This window comes from Musca domestica, unplaced genomic scaffold, assembly GCF_030504385.1.
Source record: "Musca domestica strain aabys unplaced genomic scaffold, Musca_domestica.polishedcontigs.V.1.1 16, whole genome shotgun sequence".
In the NCBI taxonomy this organism is placed as follows: Eukaryota; Metazoa; Arthropoda; class Insecta; order Diptera; family Muscidae; genus Musca; species Musca domestica.
In genome coordinates this window covers 2,710,463-2,731,616 of record NW_026712219.1, presented here as the reverse complement: position 1 = coordinate 2,731,616, position 21,154 = coordinate 2,710,463, and the positions used below count along the sequence as shown (strand labels likewise).

Genomic DNA, 21,154 nt, shown 5'->3' with positions numbered 1-21,154 from the left:
GTGGTTCTTCTTCTATAGAAGACCAGAAGGTGATGTTCTTGTGTAAACTACCAGAAGGTGGTCTTCTTCTGGTGTCTTCTTCTGTAGAGGACCAGAGGAGGGAAAGCAGTTTTCGGGAGTAAAAGACCTTTAGGTGGTCTTCTTCTATAAAAGACCAGTATGTGGTCTTCTTCTATAAAAGACCACCAGACCGTGGTCTTCTTCTATGGAAGACCATAAAGTGGTTCTTCTTCTATGGAAGACCATAAGGTGGTTCTTCTTCTGTGGAAGACCATAAGGTTGTCTTCTTCTAAGAAAGACCATAAGGTGGTCTTCTTATATAGAAGACCAGAAGGCGGTCTTCTTCTATGGAAGACCATAAGGTTGTTTTCTTTTGTGGAAGGCTAGATGTTGGCCTTCTTCTCTAGAAGAGCAGAAGTTTTTTTCTTTTCAGAAAGCCCAGAAGATGGTCTTCTTCTGTAGAAGACTAGAAAGTGGTTTTCTTCTATAGAAGATCAGAAGCTTGTTTTCTACTACTTGTTACTAGAAAGTGGTTTTCTTCTATAAAAGACCAGAAGGTGGTCTTCTTGTGTTGAAGACCAGAATGTGGTCTTCTTCTGCAGAAGACCGGAAGGGGGTTTTCTGCCATAGAAGACCAGATGGTATTAGTATTAGTCTCCTTCTTCAAGTAATAAACCTTCACAGAAAACAAGCAGCAGGTCTTGTCTTGTCTTCTTATTTAGAAAATCAGCAGGTGGCGATTTTCCTCAAAAAGCATGAAAGTGGCCCTCGTCTACAAAAGATCAATAGGTGGTGTTTTTTCTTCTCAGCATTATAGACCACAAAGTTGCCAGCTTTGGCGTGTCTCTTCTATAGAAGACCATATTGTAGTTTTCATAGATGAGAAGCAGCAGGTGGTCTTTTTCTAGCAGTTTTTTCTTCTACAGAAGACCAGCAGGTGGTTTTTTGCTCAGAAGGCGAGAAGATGATCCTTGTCTACAGAAAACCAGAAGGTGGTCGTCTTCCATATAAGACAATTAGGTGTTTTTTTTGCATTGAAGACACGCAAGTAGTAGCATACCAGAATGTTGTTTCTATCATTGAACACCAGGAGATGGTATTTTATCCCTTTAAGACCAGGTCTTTGTAACAGATTATTGTCTTTTACTTTGAAAACTTAAGGGTTATAATAATCCACTAAAGCAATATGACCTTCCTTTTGCAACGGAATATTAAATTCCAAACACTGTGTTGGCTGCGTAAACCCCAAAACCCCACAGACACATTCATACCCCAACACGAAAACCTATGACCTGCACCCACTAGGTGGCTCATGTTCATGTCGTGGTAGGCGACCCCAACTTTTGCACAATTGGATACAAGTACTAACAACAAGTGCATTTATTACCCGTACTCTCTGTTTTTCTTTACATAGTCTCTCTCTCTCTCTCTCTCAATTACCAAAAGTAAACTTACTCTCTTTGGACAATTCCGTTGATAGAAGACAACAACGTGACACCGCAACAGCCATGTATTCCAACGGTGGGAGAAAAGAAAAATTAGATAAAATAAATGTACCTGAACCGGATATGACACAGTCCACTAAGGATACGCGAACCCTAAAGACGTTCCAAGGAAGACAAAAAAGAAAATAAAATTGAAAAAAGAAGAACAAAAAATAAAAGAAAATCAATTAAGTGCATACTTTCAAATAAATAACACAATTATCCCAACAATACTGGCAGAAAAAGTGTGGAAATGTAAAAGCAAGTGAAACAAAGTATTTTGATATGTGCAAAGGAAAAACGTGAAGAATTTGCATCAAGTCTTGTAAGGTGTTTTTATTTTTGTACATGCCATGGCATAAATTTCCATATTTTGAAGAAAATTGTGCTCGACTCGAGGATATTCAATAGGACATTGACCATTGCCCGACCAGGGACTGGGTTAAAGCCACAGGGTCATTGTGCAATATTTGAACCACGATGAAGTGAAAATTGCAATGGCCATGGAAAATCGGGGTGAAGTGTGTGCGTGCGTATGAATGTGAGTTTTACAGAAGAGAAGCAATTGAAGTTGTAGCTGAATTGAAACTGGGCATATTTTGAAGTACCTATATGTTTTAGGTCAAGAAACTGTTTATGGTGAAATTAGTCTCATTGAATCAATACTATATTTTTTGGATTCTTTTATCAGGAGGTGTTTTTGTTATTTGTTTTTAGGAAAAATATTTGGTTTTAATTTATTTAAAGATATGTTATCATATACAGTCCATCGGGTTTTTGTTTGCCAGTCTGTGCGTGTCAAGTATCCTATAAAATATAAATACAAAAGGCTAACGTCGACAGAAAAAAAACATGTGACATTTAAATATGTATTGTGATATAAAAAAATAGAACAACAATGGATTTTTCTTGGAAGAGCGTGAAAGATGCCACGATGCCACAGTGGACAATCTTCTTATTTCTGTGTGGTTTTGAAATCTGTTAAAGCAAGTAAATTTGTATCGCAAAAGAAGCAAAACAACTACATTCCATAAAATATGTTGGGAATATACCTGGAACATATGTGGAAAAAATAATTAATTATTTTTAGGTAATACCTTGGAAAAATGCGTTTCATCAGAGCTTTCGCTGGACTTCCCTTGCCTAAAATCTTTTGAAAATGTGTCAAGTCTTTTAGAAAGAGGCAAGAATTAGTTTTAGCCAAAAGTGGTAATATCGAAGCATGCAAAATGCATGGCAAAAAAAGTTAAAAATGTCCAATTACACTGTGCCACAATTTTCGGGCAAATTTCTGGGGATTAGTAGATCCCAAAGAGATTAGTAGATCCCACATAGATTTGGGCTGTCACGTCAAAGGGCCCATTACACACAACCTAAGAGCCTCAAATTGTTTGCTTTATACTTAGCATTTGATTTGGCACAGGACTTTAGGTTAGGTTATAGAATAATTTGTACAAAATAAGGGTCATACCGGTTCACTTTTTGGTATTTTTATATCCCATACCACATAGTGGTAAGGGTATTATGTCTTTGTGTATTTGTTTGTAACATGGAGAGGGAAGCGAGATAGACCCATAACTAATTTTGAGGATCTTCATAGTCAGTCCGTCTGTCTGTCCGTCCGTCTGTCCATGTATTTTTGTGAACAAAATACAGGTCCCACTTTTTATCCGATGGAAATGAAATTTCGCAAACAGTATTTGTTTGGTCCAAGGACAAACCCTATTGAAATTGGTGAGAATCGGTTCAAATTTAAATAAAACTCTCATACATATCTTCAACCGATTTCGTGTTATTTGTGCATCAAATGGCCAACATCAGTCCAAATTATCTGAATTTTGACACATCCGATCAAATTAAGTCAAGAAGCAAGTATATCAAATATGGAGAAAATCTGTTCATGTGTTTCATCCGATTTGGGACTATATGTCCTTCACATGCGTAATATGCACTTCACAAGAATGATATTTGGCACAAGATATATAGTTTAGAAATAAGTGCCTAAAATGTTGTCAATATCGGTTTAGATTTGGATATAGCTTCCATATAGATCTTCGTCCGATTTCAGGTTTTTCGTGCACCAGATGAATTGTGGCATATACGACCGAATTTACTCTAGAAGTAAGTATTTTATTTTTTTTTTGCCATTTTTTTTAACGGATTTGTCTAAAAATTGGTATTTGTGGGTCATAATGGTTTCCAGCTCCGGTGGCGAAACATTGCATGTATGGGTCCATGATTTTGTATAGTCCCCATATAACGGTACCTCCCGATATTCGGTAATTTGATGATTTTTACCACATTTTTTCACGGATTTGTCTGAAAATTGGTATTTGTTGGTCATAATAGGTTCCAGCTCCGGTGGCGAAACATTGTATGCATGGATATATGATTTGACATAGCCCCCATATAACGGTACCTCCCGATATTCGGTATTTTGATTATTTTTGCCACATTTTTTCGCGGATTGGTCTAAAAATTGGTATTTGTGGGTCATAATAGGTCCTACTTCGTGTGGCGAAACATTGTAATTATAGGTCCACGTTTTGGTGTAGCCCCCATATAACGGTACCTCCCGATATTCGGCATTTTAATGGTTTTTGCCGCATTTCTTCTAATGTTTCTTTTACCCTAAGTTGGAGGGTATTAAAAGTTTGGCCTGGCCGAACTTAATGTTTTTTTACTTGTTTATATTATTCTTATCGAATTCCAATCATGCACTATACAGCAATGTTATATGGTTCATAGGCGGTATGATTTACTTCCCATAAATTTTCAAAATACTCTTTTAAATACGCACAGTGGTGTAGGGTATCATATGGTCGGCCCGCCCGACTTTTGATCTTCCCTTACTGGTTCATAATAATTTCGGCAAATGTTGGTAATTAAAATACTTATTAAGAAAAAAACATTCTTGAAAAATCAATAATATAATCATCTTTTGAAGATAACCCCTGATTTTAACTATTTCCAAATTCTTGGATATATTTTTTTAATTGATTTGGCTCTTATGTCGCATTTTGGTTTCGAAGGTGTGGAAAACCTTTTCGCACAATTTTTTCAATGTGGGTCAATTTTTTTGGAGCATGATTTTATTTTGTTCCAGGGGCTTGACTAAATTTTCCAATGGGTTGGGGGTAGATAGACATATTGCAGAAAAAATTCAATACAGGTACACATTTTTGTCAACACTCCTAACAAAAATTCTCTTGGAGGTTACAAATTCTGCAAGCTGGTTCTCTACACCCGTAGTCTAAATAAACATTTTTAGTCAAATCGCATGGAAATAGGTACAATCAGAAGGTACTCTGAAAAAGGTAGGGATGTATTTGAAAAAAAAAAAAAAAAAAAAAAAAAACTTTTCCACATTTCTCCATAAAATAATAGGTTCTTTTCCAAGAAAAAAATATTAATATTACGTGGGAGGTTCATTTTTGTTATTTGAGGTCCCCACGACTTTTTGTAAGAGTGAACTTGAAAAGAGAAATTAAAAAAAATGGTTTGGATTTACTTAAAAATTTAAAAAAAAAATAAAAATTTCGGGAATCTATTCTAAAAAATGCACTATACTTAATCAGGCCAAATGTTCTGGTCTTTTTCGTACATTATATATAAAATTATTTTTTTTTACTTGCGACCATCGAAATAACTTCGATATGCTTTCTATGCATGTCAATGGACGGGAGAACAGCTTCCATTACATCTGTTGCAAGACTGTGTTTTCCATCTACGTATGAGTACTATGGATAATGGTGACATATAATAAGTATACGCAGTGGTTTACCACAGTTTAACTTATTGAATTTGTAATGTTTGTAACATATCGACGATTTAGAAATGAGTTTAATTTAAAAAATAAATTTTATATACTCTAAAAAACTGAAAAAGAGTGTTCAATTCACTTTAGAACATATCTAGTGTGAAAATCGGAAATATTGCCCGATGTTTTCTTGTGCGTTCGCAAAGAGCTCTTAACATTTTCGAACAATTTTATGAGACATACATATTTTTCTCAAAAAAAAAAAAAAAAAAAAAAAAAAAAAAAAACAGGAGGTAAATTAAAAATATTGACTCATTCCTTTTGTCCCTGAACTACAAAGGTTTTTAATTTCTTATGGGAAGTCATAAAATTAAAAAAAAGGTCCAGACCTCAGGCGCCAAATCAAATATTAGATCAAATAATGCTTCACCTATTAGCATTTCCTGATTTTCCTAAACTCAAAAATTCTTTACTGGAACAGACAAAATTAAAATTCGTTTTTGAAATAATGCCATACAGTCACTCAGAAGGTTACTTTTGGTTTTTGTTCTGTTTCCTCCCTCTGTTGTGCTAATCAGTATCCAAAATTTGCACAGTTGCACATAAAAATAGTGGACCATTTAACTCTCTAAATAAAATCCAATGGCTTAAAAAATGGTAGATTTCTGCCCTATCCAAAACTCTAATCTCATGCAAAATTGCGTGTCCATTGGTCCCTACCTGTGACTTGTAGTGCTACTACAAAAATTGAACAATTTTTAAGTTTTTGGTCCATTTTTAACCCAAATTATTTTTCTTACATCTTCAAAACAATAGGCTTCTATTACGAACCTAACCCTACCTCCATGATAAATTTCGTGAGGATAGGACGATAATTGCGATCTGTATATAACACCTCCAACAAATAGTTTTGTAGGGTGTAACAAGTGTTTCCAGTCAAATTAAAAAAAAACAAGTAAGCAAAGGCTACACTCGAGCGGGGCCGACCGTTGAATACCTTACAACACTATAATAAATGATACAGTTTATATAGGCCATATACTCGAAAGAATTCCACAAGATATTATGACAAATTATAAAAGATAACCATCAGGTTTCGTTCTCTAATTTTCGAATAATAGCAACTTTAACTAATTTGCTCATTTCCAATTTATTGGTAGATGTTGCGCGTAAATGGTCTTCCTAGATCAGGAACCAATATTTCCCAAAGACCTATAATCTCTCAGAAGTGGCAAAAGATTAACATTTATTATTGGTTTTTGACTAAAACGCATCTATATGAGATACAGACATTTGACTATATTCTTCAACGAAATCAGCCTTAACGAAATAGTCAGAAGTGCGTCTTTCCTGTATTTGTGAATTCTCCAAAAAGTCACTGGAATGGACATTTTCGTATTTTGTCTACAAAAGTTGGCAAACTATTTCACACATTGAATATTTTTGGATGGCCATCCAAAACTGCTTGGCTTTTGTAATTTTCGGTAACCCCCATTCAAATGTGCGTGAGGATCGGGCGATAATTACGACCAGCAAACAATTTTGCAGTTTTTTGGTCCATTTCAACCCCTAAATATATGGCGATCATCTCCAAAAAGAGTAGGCTTCTATTCTGACCCTCATCTTATCTCCATGCTAAATTTCGTAAGGATCGGGCCATAAATGCGATCTGTATATGATATCCTAACTACTTAGTTTTGTTGGCTGTAGAAATATTACCAAATGTTTAATTCAAAATGAAAATATGCCAAAAATATGACAAAATGGAAAAAATATGAGAAAATTTTACAAAATCAATGTTTTCATCTTTAGAGAGATATTGTTATGCGATTTTTTTAGAAGTTTTTTCTTTCCTGCCAAGAGGCCATTCAGAATTAATGAGAACTGTCGAAATCAGTTCAGCCGTTCTAGACATATAAGAGATTTTTCAAGCATATCTTCTTTGATAAACATATATATCGCACATATTTTGCTATATATCCGTTTTGTTGGATGTTAACATCAATGTAAAGATCAGAAGTAACCTTGTCATGGCTTTGTGATTTCGCTGGGATTTAAAATATTCGCGGTTTAATGAAAAATTTTTAATTTTTTCAACACAAAAGATATGGTCTATTTTACCCGCTAAATATTATCCGATGACCACCCAAATTGGTAGGCTTCTTCCCCGCCCTAAACTCTAGGTACGTGCGAGATTCCGCGTCGATTGGTCTATAATTGCGACCTGTATAGCTACTGCAAAGTCCGAAATTTTTTCAGTATTTGGTCCATTTCAACCCCTAAACATTTGGCGATCATCTCCACAAGAAATAGGCTTCTATTCTGACTCTAACCCCACCTTCGTGCAAAATTTCGTAAGGATCGGGCCATAATTGCGACCTGTAGCGTGATTACAAATTAACATGGACAGACGGACAGACGGACGGACGGACATACATAGCTAGATCGACTCAGCTCGGCGAGCTAGGAAGATCCATATATACTTTCCTATATGGGAAACCAATATTTCGAGGTGTTACATAATTTTTGGGCCAATCAAACTTATAATACCCCCAACACATAGTGTTGTAGGGTATAACAAGTTAAAAAGCATCAGTCGGTTTAGCCGACAGATGTATACCCCCAGCCAATGTTCGATTCTTTAAATCCTGTTATGATCGTTCAAATTGAGTAGGTTCCGAAGTAATGGACCAAAATTGTCCACTTCGTATCGGACCTAAAGGAATATGATGTAAATATTGCAGCGTGAAAGGTTTGAGACATGTGATAATTTTTAGAAAATTTCGAAAATTTGTACCTAATACCGAAGTCGACCAAAGTGTTCCATACTTCATCTGCTACAGATAAAAAGCTTGGTATGGGCAAAATTACAAGAAAATCTAACATTTATATCCAATTTATGAAAAATCATAAATTCCATTTTCATATTTATATGAAATATGTGATAATTTTTAGAAAATGTTAAAATGTGCGTGAGGTACCAAATCGTGAGGTATAATCGACCAAGGTATTCCATTTTCATACATCATCAAATACAGGTAAAAATATTGGTATGGGCAAATTTACAACAAAATTTAACATTTAGGTCCAATTTAATGCGAAATCATAAATTTCATATTCATCTCAGGTTTCCGGTTGAGATAAATATTTAGTGTTTCGAAAGTTATGACAGAAAAAAGTATTGAAAGTTGTAACCCTTTGTGGGAGAGGTACTAGAAGTGCTTCGCAGATAGATATCATCTTCACAATAGATCTTGTGTTAGGAAATACTTGAGCATTTTGGTTTCTAAATTACATCGGACGTTAATTTCGGGTTATATGAGTTTCATGGATATTAAAAATTTAGACCCTTTGTGGGGGAGGTACCAAAAGACATGGTCCGATCATCCTTATAACAGATCATCCTTATAAGAGATCTTGTGTTGGTGGAAATATTGAGATGTATCAAGTCTGAATGGAAGTGGATGTTAATTTCATTTTAAAAGTTTCGTGGGTATTCAAATTTTTGATACTTTGTGTGGGAGGTACCAGAAGGAGTGGACCGATATATCCCATCTCTATAGCTAACCTTGAGTTAGTAGAAATAATGGGATGTGTGAAATATGAAGAGTACACTGCGTCTATTTCGGATTTTATAATCGTTTTGGTGATTCAAAACTTTAACCCTCTGTGCGGGAGTTACGAGAAGAAACGGTCCGATCTCTACCATCTTTATAGCAGTTGTTGTGTTGATAGAAATATTGAGATGTGCCTCCCACAAAAGGGGGAGGATATATTCCATCCAAAAATATTGTGATGTGTGTAATTTGACGGCAATCGGACCCTTTAATATCATTTTGTAAGTGTAAACATTATTCAAAATTTTGACCCCTTATACTTGGCCCCCTCCATTTTCGCATCTGACATAGCACTGATGGATATAGGAGGATTTGCAAAATTGGAGGAAATTTGGATCATCCTTTCTGATTCAGCCTTTCTTTCTGCCTTTTGATTTTGTTGCAGTTTTTTTATCTCTCCCTGTATACCTTCTGTAGCCATATGGCTCAGGGTATAAAAATGATATTTGTGAATACCTTAGCTTTTGTACATAACTATCGGATAAACGGAAGATACTCTTTAGTTTGTTCAAATACATGGTTACCCATATTCGACGGACCTTTGGGCCATTTCCAATCGACGAGGCATGTCCGCAGTCAACATTCTTTGCGTTAATTGAATTTTGTATGGGAATAAATGCAAATCAATGCGAATAATCCGTTGAAAAATGGACCGAGCCATGCCCAACTGCTGAGAACGGCGTTTTTGGGATGTTCCTCTCAACACTGGCTCGTACGGCAGCGATCGCCTTGCTCGACTTTTATATGGCCTCTTCGGATTAGAAAGAGCCTTACTAGTCGAAAATTTTCCGTATAAACGCTTAATGGTGTTCTTAGAAGGCGCACTTCTCACATTTTTTAATGTTTTAAAAGCACGTTGAGTTTTCACAATTGACTTCTTGTAAATTTCAACTATTTCAGAGCGCTCGCGTAGCGTGTATTGGTTCATGGTAAAAATCTGCTTGGACTGACGCTTCAAACGCGGTATGTCATTAAGCGATGTGACATCTCCGTCCAAAGTTATGGCGTTGCCAGATGGGTTCGTCGAATATGGGCAACCCTATACAGATTTTTACCATGAACCAATTCACGCCACGCGAGCGCTCTGAAATAGTCAATTGTGTCAATTGAAGTCAATTGTGAATACTCAACGTGCTTTTAAAACATTAAAAAATGTGAGAAGTGCGCCTTCCCCAAGAACATCCCAAAAATGCCGTTCTCAGCAGTTGGGCATGGCTCGGTCCACTTTACAACGGATTATTCGCATTGATTTGCATTTGTTCCCGTACTGAATTCAATTGACGCAAAGAATATTGCCTGCGGATTGGAATGGGCCCAAAGGACCTAAAGGTCCGTCGAATATGGGTAACCCTGTACAAACATCCAACATTTCAGTGACATTTTCGCTCAAGCCACCATAAAGAGATTGCTGTCACCCACTACGCAACTACCACCCTCTTTGCTTGACCTTCACAATACTGGCCTGCGAGAAACATTAAATGACAATTTAGTTTACATTTCTCTCACTTCTGAAATATAATAAATATACCAATCTACTTTTTCTCCAATGAGAAATGCCCCAAGCCAATTCCATTAGCTAAGATAGCAACTAAAGGCAGCTTATTAATGTCTTTTTAACAAATGATCAACTTCTTTCTTTTTTCCACAGTTGACAAAAGCTTTTCAAGGTGAAGCAAGCGACGAGCAATTATTGAACCCGAACAGCGGAATTAAATGTCAATAGGTACATGCTAATCATAATGATAATCAATTGACATACATTTTGGACAATGACCAAATGACCGAATGACCAAAATTCCCAATACCATGGCGGCGGGTGATAGCGCACGTTGCCCGGAAATTGGGTCAAATTGTTTCAAGTTATGACCATAGAAAACAAAAACAATAAAAACAATCACACTCACGAAAAAGTTGAAAACAAATAAGACAAGGAATGTGGGTAAAAAGTAAATGAATTAAGTGACTACGATATGACGAAGTAAAGGAACGTGTTATCCTTCAAAGAGTTTCAGTTGTTATTATAGATATTAAAATGGGGGACAGTGGAAATGCTAATGGCGATGACGGCGGTGGTGGTGGTTTCTGTTTGTCTTGTGCACAGAAAGCCATTAAAAAAACTATAGTAAATGAAGTATTCTAGAAGGAAAAGAGAAAACATGAGTTTCTAATAATAAGGAAGTCGATGAACCATGTGTACAAGGTCATGTCATTTTATCTATTTTTGTTGTTTGTGGCTTTTTATGTTGCGTAGGAGTAATCTTAAGTTATGACCAGTTGTTTTTTCTCATAATTATATGGGGATAGTTCCTAAAGAAATTTTTTTCTATTAATATCCTGAAAATAGTTCTTAATTGATATAATTTTAGATAACACATTTGCCTATAGGCTAATGGGGTCATCGTACGTCATGTGCTCTCAAAATTTGATAGGATGGGAATTCTAAGTTTACTTTGCCTCAAAAGGTTGTAACACTTTGAAATATTTATATTAGACGCGTATTTTAGTATACCGCTCGTCATATCTGCTTGAGACAAGTCGATCTCGCTATATGTGTGTGTGAGATCTCCACAGCACTCTCGTCAGAAGGTTTGCCTTATGTGGGTTAGTGTTCTTTCAGAGGTCAGAAGAGAGAGAGAGAGAGAGAGTAGTTCATGTCCAAGATTACAATTGGCAGTTGCGGTTAATTTTTTTCGAACTTCCATACTGCTTTAAGGTTCGTCCCGAATAAAGCTTTCTCTCTCACTTCGTAAGCTGAGGGGGGTCTTGGATAATGAACTTTTTTATACCCTCAGCCATTAGCTAGAGAGGACATTTGAAGTCGATCTAGGGGTGTACGTCCGTCAGTCTGATTGGCAGTCTGGCTGGTGCACGCGATAACTCTCGATAGGAGTATCCGATCTGATCCAAACTAGGTACATCGAAATATTATTGTCAAAAATAGATCGAGTTCGGAGATGGGCAATATCGGTCAACTCGTTCTGGAACCAACCCTACAAAAAGTCGATATTTTCTAAGAAAATATTTAACAGCACAGAAAGGGAAAACATACTCCGATTTTGCCCAAAAGTCTGTAAATCCTAATATTTGCAAAATTGCTAGGTCAGGTGCGAAAATGGACAATATCGGAGCACTCCATCAACATTTTTTAATATTATTGAATGAAATCAAAAATTGTCGGAAATAGCATCAAATTTTAGAATAAGTTTAGATTGGCACGAATTATGGCCTCAAATGGCCAATGAACCCGTCACACGCTGCCCGAATGTTGCTCTGCGGCATTTTGCTTGAGGTGATCGACTCTTTGATATTTTTTAGTGCCGATCTTATTTTCCAAAATACTCCAGACACAATAGTCCAACGGATTGGGATCTGGAGATTTTGGTGGCCATTGTGCGCTGGAAATGAAGCGAGAAATCTCATTCTGTTGAGTGCCATGGTGTTGAGTCCCGTTGGGATGTCGAAGGTCTGCGGCCAACATTTTTTGCATGCCCACGGCTTTAATACACCCTTCAGAATATTTTCGCGATTAATACGAGCGGAGAGCGACCATCGGTTATTATGGCGGCCCACACCATCACCATGGCCGGCGCTTGAGTTCTGGTGGCAAACCGAAGGTGTACATTTTCAGCTGACATCTTTGGAAAGTAAACACGGTCATTTTGTTCGTTTACAAACTGCAGGTCAACGAATGTTTTCTCATCGGAGAAACCCAATTTCGGCAGTTCACCACTTTCGGCTAATTCAAGCAACTCTTTAGCTCTTTTGAGTCTGTTTTCTTTCTGTTGCGGGGTAAGTTCTTGCACTTTTTGGAATTTCAATGGCTTTAACCCGAGCTCATTTTTCAATATTTGGCGAATGGAATATTGCGATATGTTCAGCTCATGAGTCATTTTTGGGCTACTGCGACGCGGGTTTCGATCAAGTCGATTCTTTACTTTTGGAATCATGTCTGCTGATGTTGCTGTTTTCTTCCGTCCACTTCCTTGACGTCGGGCTACGCTACCAGTATCACAAGATTTATTCACATTTAAATGCTGGAGTGCTTTTACGATAACCACGTGTGGCTTTCCAGGCAAATATAAAGAAATCAAACTATCACGCTTGAATTCCATAACGACTAACTTTTTTCTGGAAGATTCTCACCAAAATGTTTTGTTCGCTTGTAAACCATATAATAATCGGACGAGTGCCTTAGAAGTGACAGCAGTCTGAGGTCGACTGCAGGTTTTTCTTAAGAGTGCAATTATCTTCGAATTGTCGAGTCTGGTGTAAAGATGGATTATATTCGTCCACTTCTTCTGGTACCTCTCACACAAAGAGTCAAAATTTTGAATATCAGAAAGCTCATAAGACGCAAAAGTAACATCTGATTCCAGTCAGACTTGGTGCATCACAATATTTCTATCAACACAAGATCTGTTATAAAGATGGTAGAGATCGGTTCAAGATTTTGAAAAACAAAACGCTCAAAGAAACCGAAATTGGCATCCAACTCTCTTCAAATTTCACACATCCAAACACTTTGACTAACACAAGATATGTTGTGAAGATGATATTAATCTAAGAGCCCCTTCTGGTACCTCACCCACAAAGGGTCACAATTTTTAACAAATGTATCTGCCATAACTGCGAAATAAGTCGGCGATTCTTTGATTGCTATATTCAAATATTTCCCTTAACCAGAAACCTGATATGAATGTGTGATTTATCGAAATTTATGATTTCAAATGAAATTGGATATAAATGTTCTATTTCCTTCAAACTTTGCCCAGACCAACATTTAAATCTGTATTGTATGAAGTATGAAAATGAAATACTTCGGTCTGCTATATCTGTTACCTGACGCATATTTCCACGTTTTTGACAAATTTGCACATATCTCATATAAAGTACAGGAAGGAGTCGATAAAGTCCAAATCTGGTACGTTATAATATTTGTATCAGACTTATGTCACATACGAATTGGTCAATATTGGCCAACTGCTTCAGAACCTCCTCCGGAAGGGGTCAACAGTTTGGATAATCATAACAAGGTTGGTGTATACCATCTGTCGGAAAAACCGACTGGCATTATTTTATTATTTTTTTCTTTTTTTCATTATGGCCTGGCTTTATACTAATGACTCCTCCTTGTTCCTTCATTTATTCCTGTCAATATTGAAATCACTGCAGTTATTTCTATACCCCTTCGCCAAACAAATTCTTATTATTTATCATCCGATTCTATTATATCCTAATCCAAAAAAAAAAAAAAAAAAAAAAAAAAAACAATTTAAACAATGTAATTGAGGCCAAAATGCAACTGACCGCAAGTAATCATTTATTTATGACCGGTTTTATATGGAAGCAATGGAAAACAGCAACAAACAAACAGCTAAAATTTCCCACAACAACAAAAACAATAACAATAATGTACGAACATGCAATGTTGACACATAGGTTTTTATGATACCCATTCAGCAATTAGCTGGAGGAGGCTATTACAGTGATGGTTTTATACTACAGTTATCAAGGAATAAAATCATCGAGGATTATATTTTAATTTGGATTTTTATACCCTCCACCTTGGAAAGGAGGGTATATTAACTTTGTCATTCCGTTTGTAACATCCTTAAATATTCGTCATATATGGGGTCTACATAAGGTATATATATTCATAATCAGCATAAAATTCTAAGTCGATTTAACGATGTTTGTCTGTCTGTCTGTTGATCGTGATTTAAACAGACAGACAGACCACATTATTTGACGCAGAGCGCCAAAATTTTGCAGAGCAATTTGTATTGTGTCTAGGATGGTTGGTATTGAAAATGAGATATATCGGTCCACGTTCTGGTATAGTCCCCATATAACGGTACCTCCCGATATTCGGTATTTTGATGATTTATGTCACATTTTTTCACGGATTTGTCTGAAAATTGGTATTTTTAGGTCATAACTGGTCCCTGTACGTGTGGCAAAACATTGCATGTATAGGTCCACGTTTTGGTATAGCCCCCATATAAAGGTACCTCCCGATATTCGGTATTTTGATTATTTTTGCCACATTTTTTCACGGATTTGTCTAAAAATTGGTATTTGTTGGTCATAATGGGTTCCAGCTCCGGTAGCGAATCATTGCATGTATGGGTCCACGATTTGGTATAGCCCCCAAATAAAGGTACCTCCCGATATTCGGTATTTTAATGGTTTTTGACACATTTTTGCACTGATTTGTCTAAAAATTTGTATTTGTGGGTCATAATGAATCCCAGTTCGAGTGGCGAGTCATTGTAGTTATAGGTCCACGTTTTGGTATAGCCCCCATATAACGGTACCTCCCAATATTCGGTATTTTGATTATTTTTGCAACATTTTTTCGCAGATTGGTCTAAAAATTGGTGTTTGTGGGTCATAATGGGTTCTTGCTCCGTTGGCGAAACATTGCATGTGTAGGTCCACGATTTGGTATAGCCCCCATATAACGATACCTCCCAATATTCGGCATTTTAATGGTTGTTGTCACATTTCTTCTAATGTTTCCTTTCCCTAAGGTGGAGGGTCTTAAAAGTTTGGCCCGGCCGAACTTAATGTTTTTTTACTTGTTTATTTTCCTTTTATCCCATACTTTGAAGAATACATTAACTTTGTCATTCCGTAGCGTAAATAGCCCTATATTTTGAAGGAATTGAGATAGCAGACGATAAGGGCAGGTTAAGTTCGTAAATAAGCAATGTCTGTCCATGATTTCGTAAAGTCCCCATATTTTTTTAAGGTGTTTTAACTTGAGCAGTATTTTTAGAAGGATTTGTTTTGAAAATTTTAAAGTTCCTCCCAAATGTTGGAGGGTATTGAAAGTTCGACCCGACCGAACCCGGCCTGTTTTTATACCTTACACCACATAGTGGTTAGGGTATTAGGTTTTTGTGCATTTGTTTGTAAAATGGAAAAGAAAGTGAGATAGGTGTTGAGGATCTTTATAGAATCACTTTCTGAGTCAATTTATGCATGTCAGTACTTCTGTCCATGTATTTTTTTTTGAACAAAATGCAAATCATATCTATTATCGGATTGAGATGAAAATTTCCAAGCAATATTTGTTTGGCCCAAGAACGAACCTTGTTGGAATTGATGAGAATCGCCCCTCATATGTATCTTCAACGGATTTTGGATTAATTGTGCACCAAATGGCCAATATCAGTCCAATTAACCTGAATTTTGGCACATCCGCCCTAACTCAGTCTAGAAGTAAGTACATCAAATTTGAAAATCGGATAAGATATAGCTATAGCTCCTATATGCATATATTTATATGTGTCATCTGATTTGGGGTTTTATCCATGTCCGTCCGTCTATCCGTCTGTGGAAATGACTCTAGCTTCCGAACGAAATGAAGAAGGGTGACAAAATTTTAATATTCATCGGAATTCTTTGAAATTTGGTGTTTGATGTTCGTAATGGATGCTACAGCTTAACACAGAGAATTGTCTTGCAGGTCTACTTCTTCGTATAGCCTCCATATAACGGTACCTCCCGGTATTCGGTATTTTGATGATTTTAGCGACATTATTTACCGGAATTGTTTAAATTTTGGTATTTGATGTTTATAATGGATGCTACAGCCTATGACAGGAAATTGTCTGTGCAGGTTCACGTCTTCGTGTAGCCCCCATATAATGGTTCCTCCCGATATTCGGAATTTTGATGTTTTTAGGTGCATTATTCACCGGAACTGTTTCAAATTTGGGATTTGAAGTTCATAACGAATACTATACAGCCTAAGCCAGAAAATTGTCTGTGCAGGTCCACGTCTTCGTATAGCCCCCATAGAACGGTAACTCCCGATATTCGGTACTTTTATGATTTAAGCTACGTTATTCACCGACTTTTTATACCCTACAACACTATGTGTTGGGGGTATTATAAGTTTGATTGGGCCAGAATTTATATAACACCTCGAAATATCGGTTTCCCATATAGGAAAGTATATATGGATCTTCCTAGCTCGCCGAGCTGAGTCGATCTAGCTATGTATGTCCGTCCGTCTGTCCGTCTGTCCATGTTAATTTGTAATCACTCTACAGGTCCCAATTATGGCCCGATCTTCACGAAATTTAGAATGGAGGTGGGGCTAGGGTCAGAATAGAACCCTATTTCTTTTGGAGACGATCGCCAAATGTTTAGGGGTTGAAATGGACCAAATACTGAAAAAAATGTGGGATTTTGCAGTAGCTATACAGGTCGCAATTATAGACCAATCGACGTGGAATTTCGCATGTAGCTAGAGTTTAGGGCGGGGAAGAAGCCTACCAATTTGGGTGGTCATCGGATAATATTTAGCGGGTAAAATAGGCCATATCTTTTTTGTTGAAAAAATTTAAAAATTTTCATTAAACCGCGAATATTTTATATCCCGGGGAACCGGGGAACATCTTTACATTGATGTTAAGATCCAAAAAATCGAATATATAGCAAATATATGCGATATATATGTCTATCAAAGAAGATATGCTTGAAAGATCTCATATATGTCGAGAACGGCTGAACTGATTTCGACAGTTCTCATTAATTCAGAATGGCCTCTTGGCAGGAAAGGAAAAACGTCTAAAAAAATCTCATAAAAATATCTCTCTAAAGATGAAAATATTGATTTTGTAAAATTTTCTCATATTTTTTCAATTTTGTCATATTTTTGGCATATTTTCATTTTGAATTAAACATTTGGTAATATTTCTACAGCTAACAAAACTAAGTAGTTAGGATATCAGGATATCATATACAGAGCGCATTTATGGCCCAATCCTTACGAAATTTTGCATGGGGATAAGATGAGGGTCGGAATAGAAGCCTACTCTTTTTGGATGATCGACATATATTTAGGGGTTGAAATGGACCAAAAAACTGCAAAATTGTCAGCAGGTCGTAATTATCGCCCGGTCCTCACGCACATTTGAATGGGTGTTACCGGACATTGCAAAAGCCAAGCAGTTTTGGATGGCCATCCAAAAATATTCAATGTGTGAAGGAGTTTGCCAACTTTTGTAGACAAAATACGAAAATGTCCATTCCAGTGACTTTTTGGAGAATTCACAAATACAGAAAAGACGCACTTCTGACTATTTCGTTAACGCTGATTTCGTTGCGTTTCAGTCAAAAACCAATAATAAATGTTAATATTTTGCCACTTCTGAGAGATTATAGGTCTTTGGGAAATATTGGTTCCAGATCTAGGAAGACCATTTAAGTGCAACATCTACCAATAAATTGGAAATGAGAAAATTAGTTAAGGTTGCTATTATTCGAAAATTAGAGAACGAAACCTGATGGTTTTCTTTTATTATTTGTCACAATATCTTGTGGAATTCTTTCGAGTATCTCGCCTATATAAATTGTATCGTTTATTATAGTGTTGTAGGGTATTCAACGGTCGGCCCCGCTCGACTGTAGCCTTTGCTTACTTGTTTAATTTCGTATTTGAATATTTTAATGGCTTATGACCAAAGTTACCTCTGCAGGTCCATGTCGTCCTATTGACCCTAATATAACAGCTACATTCGGTATTTTTTAGATTTTAACAGGTCGGATTTTATTTTTTTTTTTTTGAGAATTGCCAAATTCGTTCCATATGGTGGAGGGTATTCAAAGTTCGGCCTGGCCGAACTTGCAGCTTTTTTACTTGTTTTACTTGTCTAATATAGCTTTTATCCAAGCCATATCATGCACAATACCTCAAGGTTATTTAGTACTAGAGATACAAAAGCCTCCGCCAAATTTGTTGACAATCAATTCAGAGTTGGATATAGTTCCCGAATTGTGATTACTTTAAAGCCATGATAGGCGTTCAAAAAAGGTTCATTGCTGGTATAAACCACTTCACATAAATTCCCAATATTACCTTTTTTGTTACGGAAGCTCTACGCAAAGTAGTGTAGGACATCTTATAGTCGAGCCCGCCTCACTCTTTACTGGTCTATTTGATATTGTTATTTAATGGATTTTTTCCGGTGTTTCCACCTTTCCATTGCAAATATGCTCTTTAAAGGCAAGACGAACAAGTTCTTTCAATTCGAGCGTAATTGTCGTCTTTGAAAAATGTTTTCTCCATCGATTTATTTTGAATTAAAAATTTAAACATTCTTTAGAATTTTCATTGCCGTTCATTGAAATCAAAACTCTGCTTGGGAAATTTGTTTCAATTAAATTTAATTTCAAAAAACAATTTTCGTTACAAAATTGGAATGACGTCATATAATGTTAACTAAAAGCAAAATATTTCAGTATCTGCAACAAAAAGTTTGTAAATAATTCAATTTGTTTTTAAGTTGTGCGTTTATTTTTGAAAATTTCTTTTCTTTTTTGTGGGTTTTAAAATTGTGTAATTGTTTTAGGTTTTCTTGAGTTTTACAAGAATTATAGACTTGTAGTTATAAAAAAAACTTGTTACCGCTAAAATTGCAGCCAGGTTGGCTTTTATACATAAAAGTTCTTACCCCAATCCCTGCATACTATACCGTGCCATTTTCAGCCACATGTATTTTCATTGGGTTAATTTGGGGGACGTGAAATAAAACGTAATCTACAACAATTACCTCCACAACATATGAATTAAATAACATCAAACTTACGATCTTATTTTTACCCGTAAGTCCTCAAAACTTTTCTTAATTAATACATGATTTTTACAGGAAATCCTTGAAAACGTCTTGGATATTTTTCACGAAATATTCAATATATAAGAAGACAACAAAATATTTTTTTACACCATGTTCCATATTTGAAATATGTTCTGGTGAAAAATGTACAGGGTGAGATAAAAAACTGCAACCAACTTCAGACTGCTATCACTTCCAAGCCACTCGTCCGACAGCTGTTAAAATTATTCCAGTGACAGCTCATTATATTGTTTTTGGTGAGAATTTTCTAGGAAACTAGTTATTCGTGACGGAATTCAAGCGTGATGTGTGATTTCTTTATCTTTGGCTGGAAAACCACAAGTGGCTATCGTTAGAGCTCCCCAGCATTTAAATGTGAATAAATCTTTTGTGTCTCGCACCATCGCTCGTAACCGTGATACTGGTAGCCCGACGTCAAAGAAGTAGACGGAAGAAATCAGCAACACCAGCAGAAATGGTTCCAAAAAGAAAAAAAGCAAATTGATCGTACCCCGCATCGCAGTGGCCAAAAAATTGCTCGTGAGCTAAACATATCGCAATATTCCATTCGGCAAATATTGTAAAATGAGCCATTGCAATTCAAAAAGTGCGAGAACTTACTTAAATAAAATAGACTCAAAAGAGCTAAAGAGTTGCTTCGAAAAGAGTTGCTAGGCCGAAAGTGGTGAACTGCCGAATTTGGTTTTCTCCGATGAGAAAACTTCGTTGTCCAGTAGTTTGTAAACAATCAAAATGATCGTGTTTACTTGCTAAAAAGGTCAGCTGAAAATGTGCACCTTCGGTTAACCACCAAAACTCAAGCGCTGGCCATGGAGACGATGATTGCTCTCCGCTCGTATTAATCGACCGTGGCTTCAGGGTAAATGCCGAATATTATAGCGAAAATATGCTGGAGGATGTATTAAAGCCGTGGGCACACAAACATTTCGACCGCAGACCTTGGTCAGGATTCAGCATCATCGCACTCAGAACGCGCCACCCAAGAATGGTTATAGAACGAGGTTCATCGCTTAATATCCACAATGGCCACCAAAATCTCCGGATACCAATCTGTTGGACTATTGTGTCTGGAATATTTCGGAAAACAAGGTTGGCATAAAAAATACCAACCCAAGAATGGTTATACAATTAGGTTCCTCGCTTAATATCCAGCGCACACTGGCCACCAACATCTCCGGATACCAATCCGTGGACTATTGTGTATGGTGTATATTGGAAAGCAAGGTTGGCACTAAAAAATATCAACGTGTCGATCACCTCAACCAAGCGCTTCGCCGGGAATGGGCCAAAATACCGCAGGGCAACATTCGGGCAGCGTGTGACGGTTTCGTTGGTCGTTTGAAGGCCATAATTCGTGCCAAATGTGACCAATTTAAACAAATTTAAACGTATTCTAAAATTTGATGCTATTTCCAATTTTTTTGCTTTCATTCAAACAATTTTAAAAAAATGTTAAAATAATGGCTTTTAATTTTGTTGCAGTTTTTTTTATCTCATCCTGCATAACATCTGCACAACAGATATTGTATTAGCAAAAATGTTTGTATGTGTGGCATTTGAAGAGAGTTGGTTGCTTATTTCACTTTCCTAGAGCGTTTTGTTTTTCAAAATCTTGAACCATATGCGGGGCAGGTAGCAAAA

General features: G+C 36.5%; 1 protein-coding gene across 14 annotated transcripts in view; it reads left to right on the top strand.

The window, feature by feature from the left end:
• The first annotated feature begins 1,607 nt into the window (after positions 1–1,607).
• The window catches only part of LOC101893623 (glutamic acid-rich protein), a 106,036-nt gene continuing 86,489 nt past the window's right edge, over positions 1,608–21,154 (top strand). For 3 of the 14 annotated variants that reach the window (XM_059119969.1, XM_059119968.1, XM_059119961.1), the window contains exon 1: positions 1,655–1,809. The gene's annotated coding sequence lies outside the window, so the exon portion shown is untranslated. Of the gene's footprint in view, positions 1,815–1,847; positions 2,026–21,154 lie in introns of those variants that run through there. The other 11 variants (XM_059119970.1, XM_059119971.1, XM_059119975.1 and 8 more) reach the window with 10 other exon arrangements.